The 16159-nt window shown below is 42.3% G+C and overlaps 1 protein-coding gene across 2 annotated transcripts in view; it reads right to left on the bottom strand.

The window, feature by feature from the left end:
- skia (v-ski avian sarcoma viral oncogene homolog a) overlaps positions 1–16159 on the bottom strand; it is a 77349-nt gene that overhangs the window by 12345 nt on the left and 48845 nt on the right. The window lies entirely within an intron of this gene.

Below are 16159 nucleotides of genomic sequence, written 5' to 3'. Positions count from 1 at the left end.
TGAACTGCAAATGTACCACATTGTGCCAGAAAAACCAACAGCTTTGTATGTGTGTACAAGGATGACTGATAGAGGAGTGCCAGAGTTACTGATAACTGGAAGTGCCAGTGTGTTTAAATTTAGAAGTGGTATTGACTTTGTGTGTGTGTGAGTGGCTTAAAAGTCACCTACAGATACACACAGTCCAGACGATGTGTCACACAGTTGTCACACAAACCAATCTAGCGAGGCGTGTTTGAGGTGACTGGGGCAATGTGTGTGTCTGTCACACACAGACACACCCACACAGGCAGACAAGTATGGTTTTGTCTTTTTTCTCTGTTAGGCTGGCTTTGTTGCACTTCTCCAAAGCGGGGCTGTCACTCGCTGCCACACAAACGCACATGCAGACTACCTTGGCTATCGGAAACATTATCAACGAAATAAAACTGAAAGAGAATGGGAAAAGACAGGGGAAAAACAGGTACTGATTCGTGCTGAATTTGCACTTTTACCAAATGCAAAATTACTGAAAGACCATGAATCCTTTTGATATTACGTCAGATGTTACGTGTTAGTTTTAACTCATGAGCCTCAGACATACAATCACTCGGATGAGTCCTGTTTGTGGTTAGCAGAGACGAGGAGATACAGTATGTCCTACATATCAGCGTTGCTCAAGGCGCATGCCTGCAGATCAGCTTAGAATGTGGCCAAACACACTCATGCACACTTCGCTGCAGTCTGGGCCACGTCTGTGCGCCACGTGCCCGTCCTCATCTCGTGGATTAGGATGGGGTGACCAGTTTGGGGGGGCTTTTGAGGGCGGGGGACTAGCACGTTTCGACTACCCTTGAGGCACTTACAGTTTAAAAATCCCACGGCCATAGCAGCACTCAATCAAGGAACCTCTAGGGTGGTTCCCAGAGACTCCAAGTCAAGAGTGGTGCACGGTAACGTCATTCTTTCAAATCTGGTTCAGTTCAAATGAGCCCATGAGGATGTATGGTACAGTTTGGATTACGTATGGTGAGGACGGAAAGGTACTTTCATACTTGAGTGTGTGTTTGAAAGCATGTGTCCATGCACTTAGCAGCCCAACCCTTTTATGAGCCGTGTGGATTACAGAGCAAAGACAGGATGTCACACTTCTCAGATAAGAGTTTCCGATTAGCTGAGTGTGTGTTAGACATTCCTATTCTGCACAGTCTGCCGAGCTTCAACACCTCATACTATCAACATGACACCTTACTATATATATATATATATATATATATATATATATATATATATACTATATATCGATTTAAGTCTCAAGTAAAGACCTGCAAGACCAAGCCAAGTCTCAAGTCGAGACAAGACGAGTCAAGGCCAAAATCATATGCTTGAACTTTGAGTCCTTACAAGTCATAAGCACTGTTTAGTGTCTACAGCAAATGTGAATGAATTAGTTTATTTTTTAAATAAAATAAGACAAGTGTGACAAGAGTTCGTCACAGAAAAAGAGCGCTGACATTCAGGATTTAGTGCAGAGAAATGTTAAAACGTTTGTTGTTTGTTCTGAAACCTGATTGGACGTGAACAGTTGCATTCGATGAGGCTGGAAATTACATAATAATGACCAAGATTAGTTGAATACTTTGAATGGGGACACATTTTATCCAACACATTCACTGAAAATCAGACGTATTTTCAAGTCATCAGACTTAGTCCCGAGTCATTGATGTCAAAGTCCAGGCCGAGTTGCAAGTCTTTAATGATATTTTCGAGCCGGTCCAAAGTCATCAAAATTGGGGCATGATTCTGAAATTCTGTCCCTTTGGGGGTATGACAGAAACAGAAAGTCACTGAGAACCACTGCTACTTGTGAAACGCTAACTCACATAAATGTATATCTACATTACAACTCTTATCTTCTGCTGCATACAAAGCCTCAAGTGACGGAACAGCGTATGTGAACAAGTGGCAGCCCTGCCTCAGCTGCCAGTGGGGCCCGTGCGGTGTCTCCTGTGTGCGCACGTGTCTGGGCAAGTGGATGTCTGTTAGTATGTCTCTGTGTGTGAGACAGGATGGGTGGGGTGATAACAGCCTTCTCGGTTAGAAGACTGTCTGCCTGTTCCGAAACCCTCACAGTTTCAGAGCACTTCCTCTGTCTGCAAACCACTGTTTGAGCAAACATGGCCTACTCAACAATTTACTCAGGCAATTTAGGCACTAAGTGATAAGGGCAAGTTATGTTTTCCATACTCTTCTGGGATAGGGCCCACTTTTGCAAGGCACTGCTATAAAAATCCAAAAGAAATGTTCCTCATCAGTTGTTCTTTATGGCTATATGAATGGTAATTTATTGTCAGCCAGATATGCATCTTGCATGAGTTATTTTTTGTACTTGAGTCCCTAGTCAGAGTCCCTGGGTTTATCATAAACGCAACAAACTTGAAGGAAAGGTTATATCCGTTCAACTCTGCTGGAAAGACGCCAAAAAGGCCTGTGAGGAGTTTCCTGTTTTCAGGAGGGAGTTCTGAAAACTTGATCTCGGGGAATAAGCCCGTGGCTGAGGTGAAACTTGCCTTGGGAAAACTTTCTGAGTGAGGACTTTGCGGAAAGCTCAAAGTGTTATGTTAGAAGAATGACATCAAATCCCGCAGGCATCATTTTTGCTTTTAATGAGGTCACGCAAAATCTATTTCTCGACATAATCTGTCATCTCCCGTTCCACGACTTGTTTCATAGTCTGCCATCGCCCTCCCCAGTTGTATTTGTCTTTTGGTCAGAGAGCACTTCCTGTGTCATAGATTACAGACTGTCTACTACAGACTTTGGCTACCCAAAAAGAAAGCTGGCAACAACGTAACACCATATTAAAAAACATACATACATTTTTTCATTTTAAAAATAAATAATGTGCATTTGGAAACAATCTGTGGCTGCTGGTTCTGTTAAAGTAACAAAAGTAAATGATCTTATGAAAGTCTTTAACGGTGACACAAAAAGCCAGTTTAAAATGTAGTCCAACTATGCAAACCTTGGGTATTGTAGAAAATGCCACTGACCACAGTTGCCATTTCCTTCAACAGGAAACAATTCTTGCTTTGACCGCATAATGTGACTTCAGACTGCCTGACTGTAAGAGACAAACTGTCTTTTCTGGTATGGTGCTAAACTGGTTGCCGAGGTCAACATCCCCCCTGTCTAGGCTAAAATGAAAGGGCCAAATACCTGCTTTCTTTGCTCTTTCTTAACTCAGAAGGGCGAATGGAGCCGCACCCTGCCTGTGACCTGACATTGGCCTCTGCATGTCTGACTGAGGGGCCCCATAGTGGTGAAAAGGGAGGCGCCCTCTGTGTAGATAAAGGGAGAGCTCGACTCACCTCTTGCAGCCTGAACCACATACCTGTACAGTGATAAACACATACATCATGTAGTTCTGGAACTAAGTCAGAGAAGGTTGCCCAGGGACCACAAGGTCAAACAAACACACAAACTATATGCATCTCTCAACTTTCCCCTGGAGGTCCGACCAGTTGTGCTAAAGCTGAAATACTGACAGATTTTATTGGGAGTGTGCCATTTTTGTCACATCCTCGGTCCTCTTCAATGAAACGTTTTAATCGCAATTTGACTTCTGTGAAGAGTTTTGGATAAAAGACTGCACCTTTGTGTTTGTAGGTCCCACACTCAAAGCGCTACAAGCACATGCACAGCTAAGATTTTGGCAACTCCTTCATCCCACCGTCTTTCCAGTTGAGGAGTCCCTGAGAACAACAGTGCCTCTGTATTTAATAAAGTATATAGCAAAAACAGTGTGTAGTCTCCATAAAACCAGTGGCAAGCTGCAATGTGAAGGATCAACTAAATCTTATTAGCGTTGCGCTGCTTAGGTTCAGTCCTGAACCATCAGTTTGAACTGGTATGCATTGCTGGCTACACTTGAAATGACCTCATCTAGACAGCTGTTCGGGCTATAGAAATAGACCCCAAGACTACCTGTCTGTACTACTCTTCTTAATATAACCCATCATACGTATAGCCTACATTCGCTGTTGCTTGAAAGAAACCCACAACAAACAGAAATATGTCGGAGCGATGCAGAAAATCCTTCCCATACCTCAGTGTCTCTTCCTGGTGGGACATTATAAACCTAGAAACAGAATGTCCATCCCTTTCGTGTTTAAACATGTGTTTTTCCCCCCACATCCTTTGTTCCCAGTACATTTTTACAGCAGTGGGTCTGCTGTTTTTCAGCAGCCTCTACTTCCAGGAAGAGTCCAGAGAGGATAGCAGACAAAACAGAAGAGAAACCAGAGTCGCTGCCACAAGCTGGGCTAAAGGGTAAAGATCGGTGATAAAAATAAGATGTCAGATTGAGAGTACGGACTGTATATTCCACAATTCTCTGTAAGATTACAATTACACAGCACAAGCATCGGTGGAACAAATGAGAGGACAATCTAAATAGGTCCCCTGATCCCAAAAGGAAGGAAAGTTCAAATCTCCCAGCCACATTAGTGAAAACAGAGAAGGAAAAAGGGAAGTAAAGAGGTCACAAGGGGTGGAAAAAAGACAAAGTAAAGAGTTGCAAGGAAGCGAGTCTTGGTAGTGTGTAAAAGTCAAACAGAAAAATAGCTTTTTTTTGCAAATTCTGCTTACTGTACAAAGGCGTCCAAGAAAGCGGTTACATCATTACATGCCTGCTTATCTAACATGTTCTTAAAAGCATAATTGCTTGCAAAATGCTCAGAGTTTCCACTCATGAAGAACCATTTCATATTCCTATCTGAAATGGGAAAATGTGGAAATTTCATATCATAAGGCATAATGTAATGTAATAAAAGAGTGAGCAGCCATAGAACCACAGGCTTGTAAAAAAAAAAAAAAAGTAGTAGTATAAAGTATGACACACAAGAGAAGGGACGGGAAGAGATTGGGAGGTTTGGAAAGAGTGCAGGGTCTCCATTTCCTCTCGCCAAATTTGCTTTGGCAACTGTTTCCGTGGGAATGGTGAGAGACTGGCTCTCCTCAGACGGCTCCGCCTACCGAGGAGAGAGGGAACGCTCAAAGACGAAAAATAGAGACAGAGAGAAGCAGGGGGTTAGAGAGTAAGTAAATACAGCTGGACTTTTCCAGCCCTTTTTACTCGAGTGACAGGATGTGGCTCCATACACTTTTTGGTTTTACTGTTTATAGAGTGATCACAAGTACCAGTGTGGGAAATTGGTATCTTTAATGTGCCGAGAAACAAGAGAGAAATACGTTATATAACTGAATATACTGTTATATTGCCCAAGACAACACATTTAAAAGCTCAATCGGTTAATTTGCAGACAGTACATGTGCATTGATCTGGATACGTGAGCATGTGTGCATACTAGGGCTGCAACCAACAGTTATTTCTTAGTCGATTAATCTGAAGCTTGCTGTTTTGATTAATCGAGTACTCGAGTTAGGCCCTAGACTGACCTAATCAATATGAACCAAACACAAACAGCGACTGGTTTGGTCCGCAACTTATCAGAAAAGAAGCAAAAATGTCGATCGCTCTTTGCCAAAGTCAAAGCGGACGTGTGTGAATATTTTGTCTTGCCTAAATCGCAGAAATAATAGGTCTGTTTTCATGGATGACGGAGGAAAATAAAAAATATTCACATTTGAGAGGCTGAAATCAGAGGGTATTTACATTTTTCTATCAAAAAGAGAATCAAATACCAAAATAGTTTGGATAATCAATTAAACATGGATCAAATGATGTTTGCCAAACCTCATGCAAACATATCACTAATATCCTAATATTAAATTAGAACCTGAAGGTTATTCCTTCTCTCCACACTAGTATACTCTTTTGCTCTGTAATTTTTCCTGAGTACTTTTTAATTCAGGTTAACTGGCAGGCAGCGATAAACCATTGGGACTGTTGAATGACAGATGAGAGAAGAAGAATTCCTCCGTTTACGGCCGTTGTAAAAGTTGTAGAAGGTTGTGGGGAAGCATGTGGTGAGGAATATGCTGATGGCTTTTAGCCTTGCATCAGTGCAAATAGCTGCCCTCATTTAAAGGAGGCCAGATGTGAATTATGGTTAACAAGGGAAGGAATGTGTCTGTATATGTGCAAGATGGGGAAATGCGGGACATGGGGCATAATTCTGCTTGACGTGTAACGTGCCCTAAGGTAGAGGCTGCTACTGAAAGGGTTAAGTCGCATGGCTGCGCAAATACATAAATAGCAGTGGGGAATGTGTGTGGGTATGAGTACTAATGCTGGGAGAGAACATGCATGCACATGCAAAGCGGCAGTTTGATTTCCAATTATGACTTAAGGGGTACGAGATTCAACACCAGCACCTACTCAACCCAGACAAGTCTTAACATGTGAAATCCATGGTGTACTAAGAAAAAACACACACACACACACACGTTTTGTTTTAAATTTGCACTCATGTGTGGTACACACAAATAAAGCCAACTCCGAGCACTAGGAGTAAACCACACATGGAGTGAAACTTTAAAGCTCAGACAGCTATGTTTTACAGCATTTGAACACACTTTCCCTAATTTCACTAACCTTAAGCTAATAAGGTTGTTAATGTGGTCTATAATTGTGTCAGGTTACAATCTAAAATCCAACCTGCAGGGTGGGCTTTAGGGGAACACTATATGTCTGGTAGATGTCCCAAACTGGGACAGACCAATAGCAAGTAATAACAGTTAGCCTTTCTGTGTGCATAGTGCATAGTGAGTCCTTGCACTGGCAACTCGCCTTGCATGAATCTTCCTGTCAGAGTAGAGGATGAAGGGGATTTAAGCGAGGGCGGGGGCTTGCAGTTAAATCCCTTCTCATCTTACAGGCATCATGATGCATGCCCAAGCCGTCTTCGTAGCGCTTTCCACTAACAGAGACCTGAGACAGACCACCAATCACAGCCTTAACCTTTCTTGCACCTTCTGTCTTCGTGTCCCACTGACACCTGTACTCGGAGAAGCAGTCTTTCGCCATTAATGATCCCTGTTGTAGTTTTAAAATTACTGAAATGCAAGCCTACCCTTCTCTGTGACTGACTGGTGTTTAGTCCAGAGTTTTTCCAGCCTCTTGCACAAAGTCAGCGGAGGTCGGCTCCAGCCCATAAGCTAAAGGAAATTATTGAATAGGATACCCAATGTGAAGTCCAGTTTATGTTTCAGTACGCACCTACAACCCCAATAAAATAGTACAGCAAAGGGTATGGTAATTCACAGATGGTGTGTTCTGTCAAAACTCGGCAGCTGTGAATGAATAAACAACCTGAGACTTTACCACTTGAGACAGCAAAGGTGAAATGATGGTTGAGATCATAATGGAAGGCATGAGTCAAACAATGTGTAAGTCCCTGAGAGTCCTCCCCCAACCAACTTAAGCTTTGATCCATTGAGGAGCCTCAGATGCCAACTAAGGTCGGCAAATAAGCATCATTTACATTTCTATTTATGTACAGTGCCAAGTTCTGCCTTGTTTATGTGCTGTCGAGGTTTCATTGCTCAAGCATATTTCTCCATATTGTTTTCATAAGAAAATGTAATTTTTTTTAGAACCTCTAGTCATGTCAGTGAATCATTGGTGATGTTTCTAGTGCATGGGCCTCGAGTGTGATCAGCTTTAAGGTGTGTGATCAAGCTGTTGGGGCAGGATGCTGTGGGATTAAGACAGTTAGAGGGATTGACACCAGAGGAGGTCAGCAGAAATGGTTAAATCTTTCTCCTGCTGTACCCTCAATTTTGATTAAAGTCATGTACGATGCGATGTGTTGGCCTTTTGCTTTTAAACATCAAACTATAAGAATATGATTGGAATGTCATGGTTTTCCAAGAGCATGAACCCAGATCAGTTTATTATACTCAATAAGAACTGGCAACATTTTGTTGTACATGTTTGTACATTGTGTAGCTGTCCTCTTCACTCTTGCGGGTGTCTAAATTATAGTTCAGGAGAAATTGAGAATCATCTTCTAGGAATATGTCAAATAAAACGACCTCAAAACAATATCCCTGCCTTCCAAAAACCAAAAAGTCTTAGATGAATGTGAGAGTCATAAGCCTTTATAGCCGTGTTAATTTTCATCATATAATCCAACCGCGTATGAATGACCAACCACTTGGTGTACACAAAACAACCAGTCTTCCAGAGGCCAGAGATCAGATGGCTAGAGGCTGCAGTCTTTTTCCTTCCTGTCTGTGGAATAGGATTAGTTCAGTCTGTCAGCTGTTTCAGACACCATGGCTAGCCACTCTCCTGACTGGGCGTCTCGTATGACAGACCCTGCCACTCAGCTCAGCCGACTTTGTAGGACAAACCACTGAGCACACAGGGCCCTCACAAATAGACAGTGACTCCCTATATGCTGCATAGAAAGGTGGTTGTGTCCACTGATGGTCGTGTTTGTTGTACGTAGGGATTAAGTGGGCTAAGCATAGCTACACTAATGCATTTGCAGACATGGCTGGTCAATACAAGAGTCCATCATTTAACATGTGGAAAAAATACTTTAAGGCATTCGATGCACTTCGGGCGTTTTTCCATAGACCTGGAGCAAAAAATATATACTGTAGCTAGCAAGATATTGCGGAAATGTTCTTCTAGAAACACTCAGTGGCTTATAACTGTTAGTTCAACACAAAATCTTGATCGCTGCCCTTATATGTTTCAGAATGGTCTTCCAGAAATTAAATACTGTCTGTCATACTGGCAAATGCTGAAATTAAACTCAGGTGTTCTGGCCAAATTATACAGCCTGCACTTCAATAAGGCAACATTCACTGTATTTGTTTTTCCATACTTTTTGGGCTTAAGGAAGAATGCCATCGGTGGTTAGTGGTGGCATTGTCGTTAAGGATGGCAGTGTAAAAGTAGTTAGACTTTCCACTCCCCTGCACACCTACAGCAGACTACATTTGTCAGGCTTTCACAGAAGCTACTGTCAGCCTCTGACAATGAGCTATTCATAGTACGGTAACCGTGCCACCAATGCACACCTGAGTGGCATCAGGATCAACATTTCTTTCAAACTTATGGCCACAAGTTGTCATTTCTTAGCCAAAGGAACATTGCTATGGAGTTCTCAGCAAAGTGTTTGGAGAGATTCAACTTTAATTAAATGTTGGTTGTTTTCACTGAAAGAGAGATGAAGCAATATGACAAATGCCAACAATTTGTAATTCAGCGTCTGTCAAAAGATACAAGTTCATGAAGAAGGAGAAAGATGCACATTCCAGCGGTGCTTTGCAAGTAACAGCAATGAAACAGCAAACGAGCCAATAACTTGCGAGCAAGCACCACTGCTTCCTCTGCTTTTCATGACAGACTGACTGTCCAGGAAGAATCTCACAATATTCCAGAAACTAGTTTAAAGTCTCTTGATTGATTGGACGGAGGTGACAGAGAACGTCTGTCTCTACATGTGCAATGTGTGCTGAAGTCCCATCCCAATGTCTGCAGGGCGCTGTCTGCTGGCTTTCTCTGGGAGATGAGGCATAATGGTCTGGGTTGTTAGTGAGCACTCCAGTTGCACTGTGATGAGAATGTTTTCGACAGCTTTTAGACACTTGGCACTAATGATGTTCTGCATGCCCTGTGGCCAGCTGGGAGTTTTTTTTTTCTTATACTTCCAATCAGAGTGCTGAACAGTTACCAGCAGCCATGCAAACTTGTAGATACATGCTGAGCTCGGCCAAATTTGGTAAATCGGTTGAAATAATTATTCTAAATCAAAACATTAGCACAATTTTCATCTTGGTCAAATGTAGTTTTTCTGTGTTTCTAAACTACGGATCATGACAGGTTAACGAAGAAAAAACAAAGAACTACTAATGAACTAAGAAATACTGTATCATAAGACATGTAGGGGGCTCGTCAGCAAAACATTTCATATCTGCAATGCCACAGCATGATAGGTGAAAGCCTAGTTAGAGTGGAGCGGACAGGGGGAACGAATCAATGAGCACCAGAGACTCCCTGAGGCCCAGTGAAGAGAAGGGGAGGGTTATAGTAAATCAATTGTCGGCCAATTCATTTCCATTGATAGCATCAGAATAATGGCATAGTGTAATAAAATGGTAATCACGGCCTTTAACTGCAGGCATTGGAGGGTCGTTTGGCAGTCTGTGCTGGAGGGGAAATGGCAGTGGCCCACATTCTTTGCTTGTGCAACGCTCAACATGTGTGCACTTATTCCTGTGCGTGCGCCGGCAGTATGTGCTCGACAGAATGTGTCATTTGTTTTTGTTGTGGCTGGATAAGAAGTGTGTGTGTGTGTGTGTGTGTGTGTGTGTGTGTGTGTGTGTGTGTGTGTGTGTGTGTGCTTCAATGATTGTGTGTATCTCACTGTGTCCAAGTGTGCATGAGAACAACACACGTGCTGCACAGCCTCTTGATTTAATCCCAGAGATATGCAACCCAACGTCAGCGGCAGATGGCTCAGTGAGCAGATTAAAATCTCAGCAGCTATCCCCATGCCAAAACAGACAAACTTTAAGTAAGAGGAGCTCAGACAATTACTGCACATTTGCGTGCAAAGTTAGAAAGAAGGAAGGCAAAAGCTACAAATCTGTCTTTAGAGGTTAAGAAACACTTTTGAGTGGATCCAAATCAGTGGGGAACGTGAAGGGATATTAAAACCAATAATGGGCTGTGGGTTAAACCTCATGACTCAGCATCAATGAATGAGATTTGTATGCAAAAAAAAACAGACTACATTCAGGGCTGTCAGTCAATCACAGCGCACATAGAAACAGACAGGCATTCACACAGTCACAGAGCAGCCGAGAGAATCACTACACTATCAGTGACTTGCAGAAAACATATGGGAACAATTTTCACAATTGCAGGTAAACCCACAACATGCTCGTAAGGAATATCAATTTAATAGTATATTCTCAAACAAATATAAAGAACATTAAATAAATATACAATAAAAAAATATAAAACAATACAATAAAAATAAAGAAAATATTAATAATACGCAAATAAAATAAATAAAAACAATATTGTTTGCACATATGCATATGACAGAGCTCAAATGTAATATTTTCTTGTATAAAGGGGTAGAGGAATTAATCGATTCTTAGATGCATCGCGATGCGGACATTGACGATTATTAATCGATTCATAAATGTCAATAATCGATGCTGACGGAGCAAAAAGATGGAAAGCAGAAATGCCGCCCGGACAGTTTATGGCGGTGCACCTAAGACTCTACCAGAACGGCTCAGCGTAAACTCTGACCCGCATCCGCTGGAATTAAAACGAGCGTCTGGAAGCACTTTGGTTTCCACGTAGTTGAAAGTAAAACTTAGCTGGACAAAAGCCAGACAATATGCAAGCTTTGTCATACAAGTTTCAAATATTTTGGGAACAAGACAAATATGAGAAACCACATAGCACGTTTCCACTCGAACGAGGAGGAAAAACAGCCAGCTGAAGTTGATGCCAGCCAGAGAACCATCGAGCAGGTGACAACTAATTTTCCACCCAACTCGGAAAAGGCGCTGTGATGTCACTGTAACAGCGCACTTCATTACTGATGACCCGAAGCTCGCGTCTCATGTGCTACAAACGATAAGAATGAATGAGAGCCATACGGGGGCGAATATGGCTGAGCTGTTGATGTTGCAAAGGCATGTTGATTTCTTGTGGCCCATTCATTTGTATTTTTTTCATTATTTGTGAATAAGGGCAGCCTAGTTTTTTTGGTTATTCCTAATATACTGAAGTCTGCAAGCATTATTCTTGTATGAGAGCTGCTGGTACAGTAATCTATTTTGCATGAAAGCTGTTTTTCTTTGCTATACTGCAAACATATTATTTTTGTCAGATAATCTATGCTAAGGATTTCAGTTTGAATTCAGAAGGATAATAATACAAACAAATTAGTTACTTATACCAAATTACTTAATTAACATAGATTTTCTGAGAAAGTAATAAACCACTGAATGTTTCTGAAAAATAAACTCAAAGTATGCCTATTTGCACCTCCAAACCTTTCATTTCCCTGTGAGAGCAAAAGGATAGGAAAACACCAACAAGCTTTCTACTACCAGGCTTAACGCCCTACCGCCACCCGTAAATCACACTCAACTGATGTGCCACCTCTCCACAGCAAATCACCATCACGCTAGCAAATATTAGGGAGTTAGGAAGGTATCGGGAAAACTCAAACCAAGATTTGCTTGTCAAGCTTTATTTTGCCTCTGAAATATCAACTGCCTGCTACTCGAACATGCAAGGGGTCTTACAAATTGTGATATTCCATTATACAGTATATTAACTGGCTAGATTTATGATATTAAGACACTATTGTTGATAAAACAGGTGATACATTACACAATTGGGGAGAAAAGAAGAAAGATGGGCATAATAGCTGTAAGTAAAAAAAATGTAGTCCCACTAAAGTCATCCAAAGGGCAGGCTGGGCAGGGTGAAGTTGGGGTCGTGTTGTTTTTTTGCTCCTTCAAGAGGGGACAGTGGTGTCTGTCCCGGGAGTTCACACAGAGGTGACCAAGCAGACCCATGCCGTAAACAAGTCTGAAGTTTATAGCCACTATTTGGATTTGTTTTTCTGTCTTCCATTCTGGCGACTAATGGCTCGTCAAGTGTGTGTGTGTGTGTGTGTGTGTGTTGTGGAAGAGGGTAGCAAAAGGGACAAGAAATACAGGGACACCGTAAAACACAAAGGGAAGTTTGTCTCACAGGGAGGTCAACTGCCCACTAAAATCATGGGTCAGCCAGGGTGCAGCTTTTAGATTGCAGTCTTTTGGTCAGTATTGCTGTCATCTTATTTTTAGTTCTTCCTCTGGCTGTCAGTCGAGTTTATTCTGCTCTACGGCATTTTACAGTGTGTCATTTACTGTTAGCACACACCTACAATTAAAAAAAAGACCAAAAGTCAAGGAACAACTCAAAAAAGGGAATGGAAAAAGTGGCGTTGAGACAGGAAAAATTCAACACAAACAAATGATAGGGTGTTGCGGCTGTGAGTGTGTGTGTTTATGTTTGGAATTGGTGGAGGCACTCGCAGCGTCCACACTGGAATCTATCTTAATTAGAAAGGATTGGTTTTATAGCAAATGTGTTTTGTCCAAGATGGGCCTGCTGCACTGCAACCATACTCTGAAAAAAGCATCCACTGGAATTTGGACGCTGTAAAGTGTGTTTTACTGTAGTACATTTAAACAATGTTCTGCAAATTTTGTAATGTATGGTAATTATTTACTGCATATGACACAGGTAACAAGGGATTTTCAAACACCTGGATCATGCCAAGCCTAATTTTGGTAATGCTGATTTCTATCACAGCTAAAACAAGTTACGTCCTGGAGTGGCACAACCTGTTTTTTTGCTGATGATGGTAGATAAATGAAAAGCCGGTTGAATGATGAACACATGGCTGAACCTGGAAACAACTCACTGTACGTCCTTCCGCTGTTGTTGACACCACAAACCCTGTTCTGATGTCAGCGGGCCAGCGTCCAGCTTCCGTCTATGGGCATGTCAGATTGACTTCTGTCTCATCAATCAAGGTTTGTTTGGCGGGATGCTTTAACTGCCATGCCTTCCTCAGAAGCCACATGCCCTCATACAGATACACACCTGGGCCTACAGCCATGCCTTTGTGACCGGCAGACAGCTCGGAAGTCACACTAGATTAGCTTTAAAAAGCCCTTGGGATGTCTCGAGCCTGGAAATACTACATGACTGACCCTCTGACTGACAACCTCCAACTGAAGGACCATATAATCATTTAACCTTTAATATGTTAGAGAGCACAGCTGGTTCCACTAAGGCTAACACTGATACATACTTGTCCACATAGTACTTACTCTATATGCATTTTTATTTATTTTATTTTCACATACACCAACAGCTCTTGACTACATGCATTTCAGTTGCACTCCTAATACAATATTGCTTGGAGGGCTTGCCTTTGTACAGGGTATTTTTAAAGGATGAGGTCGTGGGTGCTGGCATGCTTGTGGAAAAGATAGGCTGGATTACAGGGGGCAAAAGTCTGAGAGGTCAGGCGGGGGTCAAGGAAAAGCTAGCAACACCCGAAGGGCACTTTATTGTAGTTGCAATAAAAGTCCATAGTCAACCAAGATAAGCCCAGGCCTGCCTTGTGGCTGGGGTCAAGGCAGTCCTCCGTGGATTGAGCACTTCCAGCTTACAGGCAATGAATGATGGAAACATGGAATCAGGCTCTAAACCATCACTGTTACCTAGGCAACTGTTTAGACCATTGCTTTTATAGAGCATAGACCTAACTGTTGATACAGAGTCAAAACAGAGCACAGTGTAAGTGACCCTCCATAACCAATTCACCTCACAGAGCGAGTGACCACACTGGGGGTAAAGGATCACTGTGACCAGCGAGCAAAGAGTTCCACGCTGTTGTTTTGTTTATCTTTTTTGGGTCAAAGTGACATCTGTTTGCTCACGGATTTGGCTAAATTTCCAATGCGTGTAGGCTGACATGATGAACACACACAGCGGGCCAAAGAGGCTGCAGTGACTCACCTCCCCTGTTTGCAGACAGGCAACACTAGCCATGACAAGTGTCAATGTGCTTGCATGTGAGCATCATGCATTTCTCTGCCTTTTGTTTGTGAATGGGCAGACTACCACGCTGCGGCGCTCAGTAAACTACTCTCCAACGTGCCAAAACACCTGGCACAGAGGGTGTATAGGGGCCCTTTACTGCTAGTAAGCTGCATTCCATAAGGCAAGATGAAGATGGATGGACTGATAACAGACAAGAAGGTAGGGGCTCGAAAGGCACACTGAGACAAACTGGTTTTATGCAGCTGCAAGTTAAACTGCCAGAAGAGAAACCAGAGCACTTTGATTTAGTCGAAACATTTCTTTTTACCCAGCTGCGGACATAAACTCTACTTTCTGACACACACTCCCGCACACTAATTAAGGAAATGGCAAAGTAGAAACAGCAGCCGCTCACTTGCAGCTGACCTTTCACTCACTTCAATCTGTTAAGTAAAATGGAGCCCATCAATCCAAACGTTGTCGCTGCTAACATACCCCATCTCTCCTTTACACACACGCACACAGACACACACAATCAATCAGGCGTCAGAGTGCGCTAATGCACCACATCTTTCATTCATGGACAGGAAACCAATGAATAAGCAACAACTCTTTTCACACTGAAGAGTGGGATTAGCGCCGTTAACAGATCGGAAATTCACAGAATATCTGAATGGACGATGTCGAAAAAGTTGTGGCATTCCATTCACTGGAAGGGACTGCATGTTATTTTTTATCACAGCGTGGGCTACAACCAGGCCTAAGGCAAACAGTTTTAGAATACCAAATATTTCAGGTTATAGGTTACTAATTGTGTTTGAATTCTGTGTTACTTCCACATCTGAGCTGTACATCTGAATGAATCTGTTTCACTCCTTGGTCGGATTACTTGGAATTCTGAAATATATGCAGTCTATACAGGGTATCCCACAGGACTGCAATGTATGTGTGGCAATGGGTTTTGACTAGGGATGCTCTCGTCAATCGGCCACCGATCACTTTCAGCCGATTTCCGTGAAAAATCACGCGATCGGCATATGCCAATAAATGCCCTTCAACGGTGATCACAAAAGCTGATCACTAGCTAATGCTAATGCAGCTCACAGCGATCCATGTCGGCAGTGTCGTGTCGTGTCGTGCCCTAACTAATGCATTGTGTGTTCCATACGTGTTAACTTTCCGTTTGGTATTGTTTCACACCAAGCAAGAGGTGAGTGTTTGGGTTGGTGACGTCCTGTTCCTTTGTGCAGTGTAATTGAGTATTTGCTAAGCTGATAGCTGCAAATAAAGAGCACTTTCTATAGCAAGTTGAAGTTTGCCTCCGACCAGTTCCTGTGCTACTCAAGCTCTCTACAATAGCAACAAAGTTGCTACAGTAAGTTGGCAATATTGATCGTTCCTGCTATGTCTTCTTATTCTCTGACTGACCAAGTGCATATGAGGAGTTACAATCAAAGAGGTACTGCCAAATTCATTGACGTGGCGGGTCTCTACAAATAAATGAATGTATAGGGAACACTGATACAGTGAAATATTGGCATCACTTGTATTTGTATGAACTTTTACAAGCACGTAGCCTGTTGCCTCTTTTGTATGATGTGGTTAAAGCATGTTTTTGTA

This window comes from Dunckerocampus dactyliophorus, chromosome 1, assembly GCF_027744805.1.
Source record: "Dunckerocampus dactyliophorus isolate RoL2022-P2 chromosome 1, RoL_Ddac_1.1, whole genome shotgun sequence".
NCBI classification, from domain to species: Eukaryota; Metazoa; Chordata; class Actinopteri; order Syngnathiformes; family Syngnathidae; genus Dunckerocampus; species Dunckerocampus dactyliophorus.
This window is presented reverse-complemented; position numbering and strand designations above follow the sequence as displayed.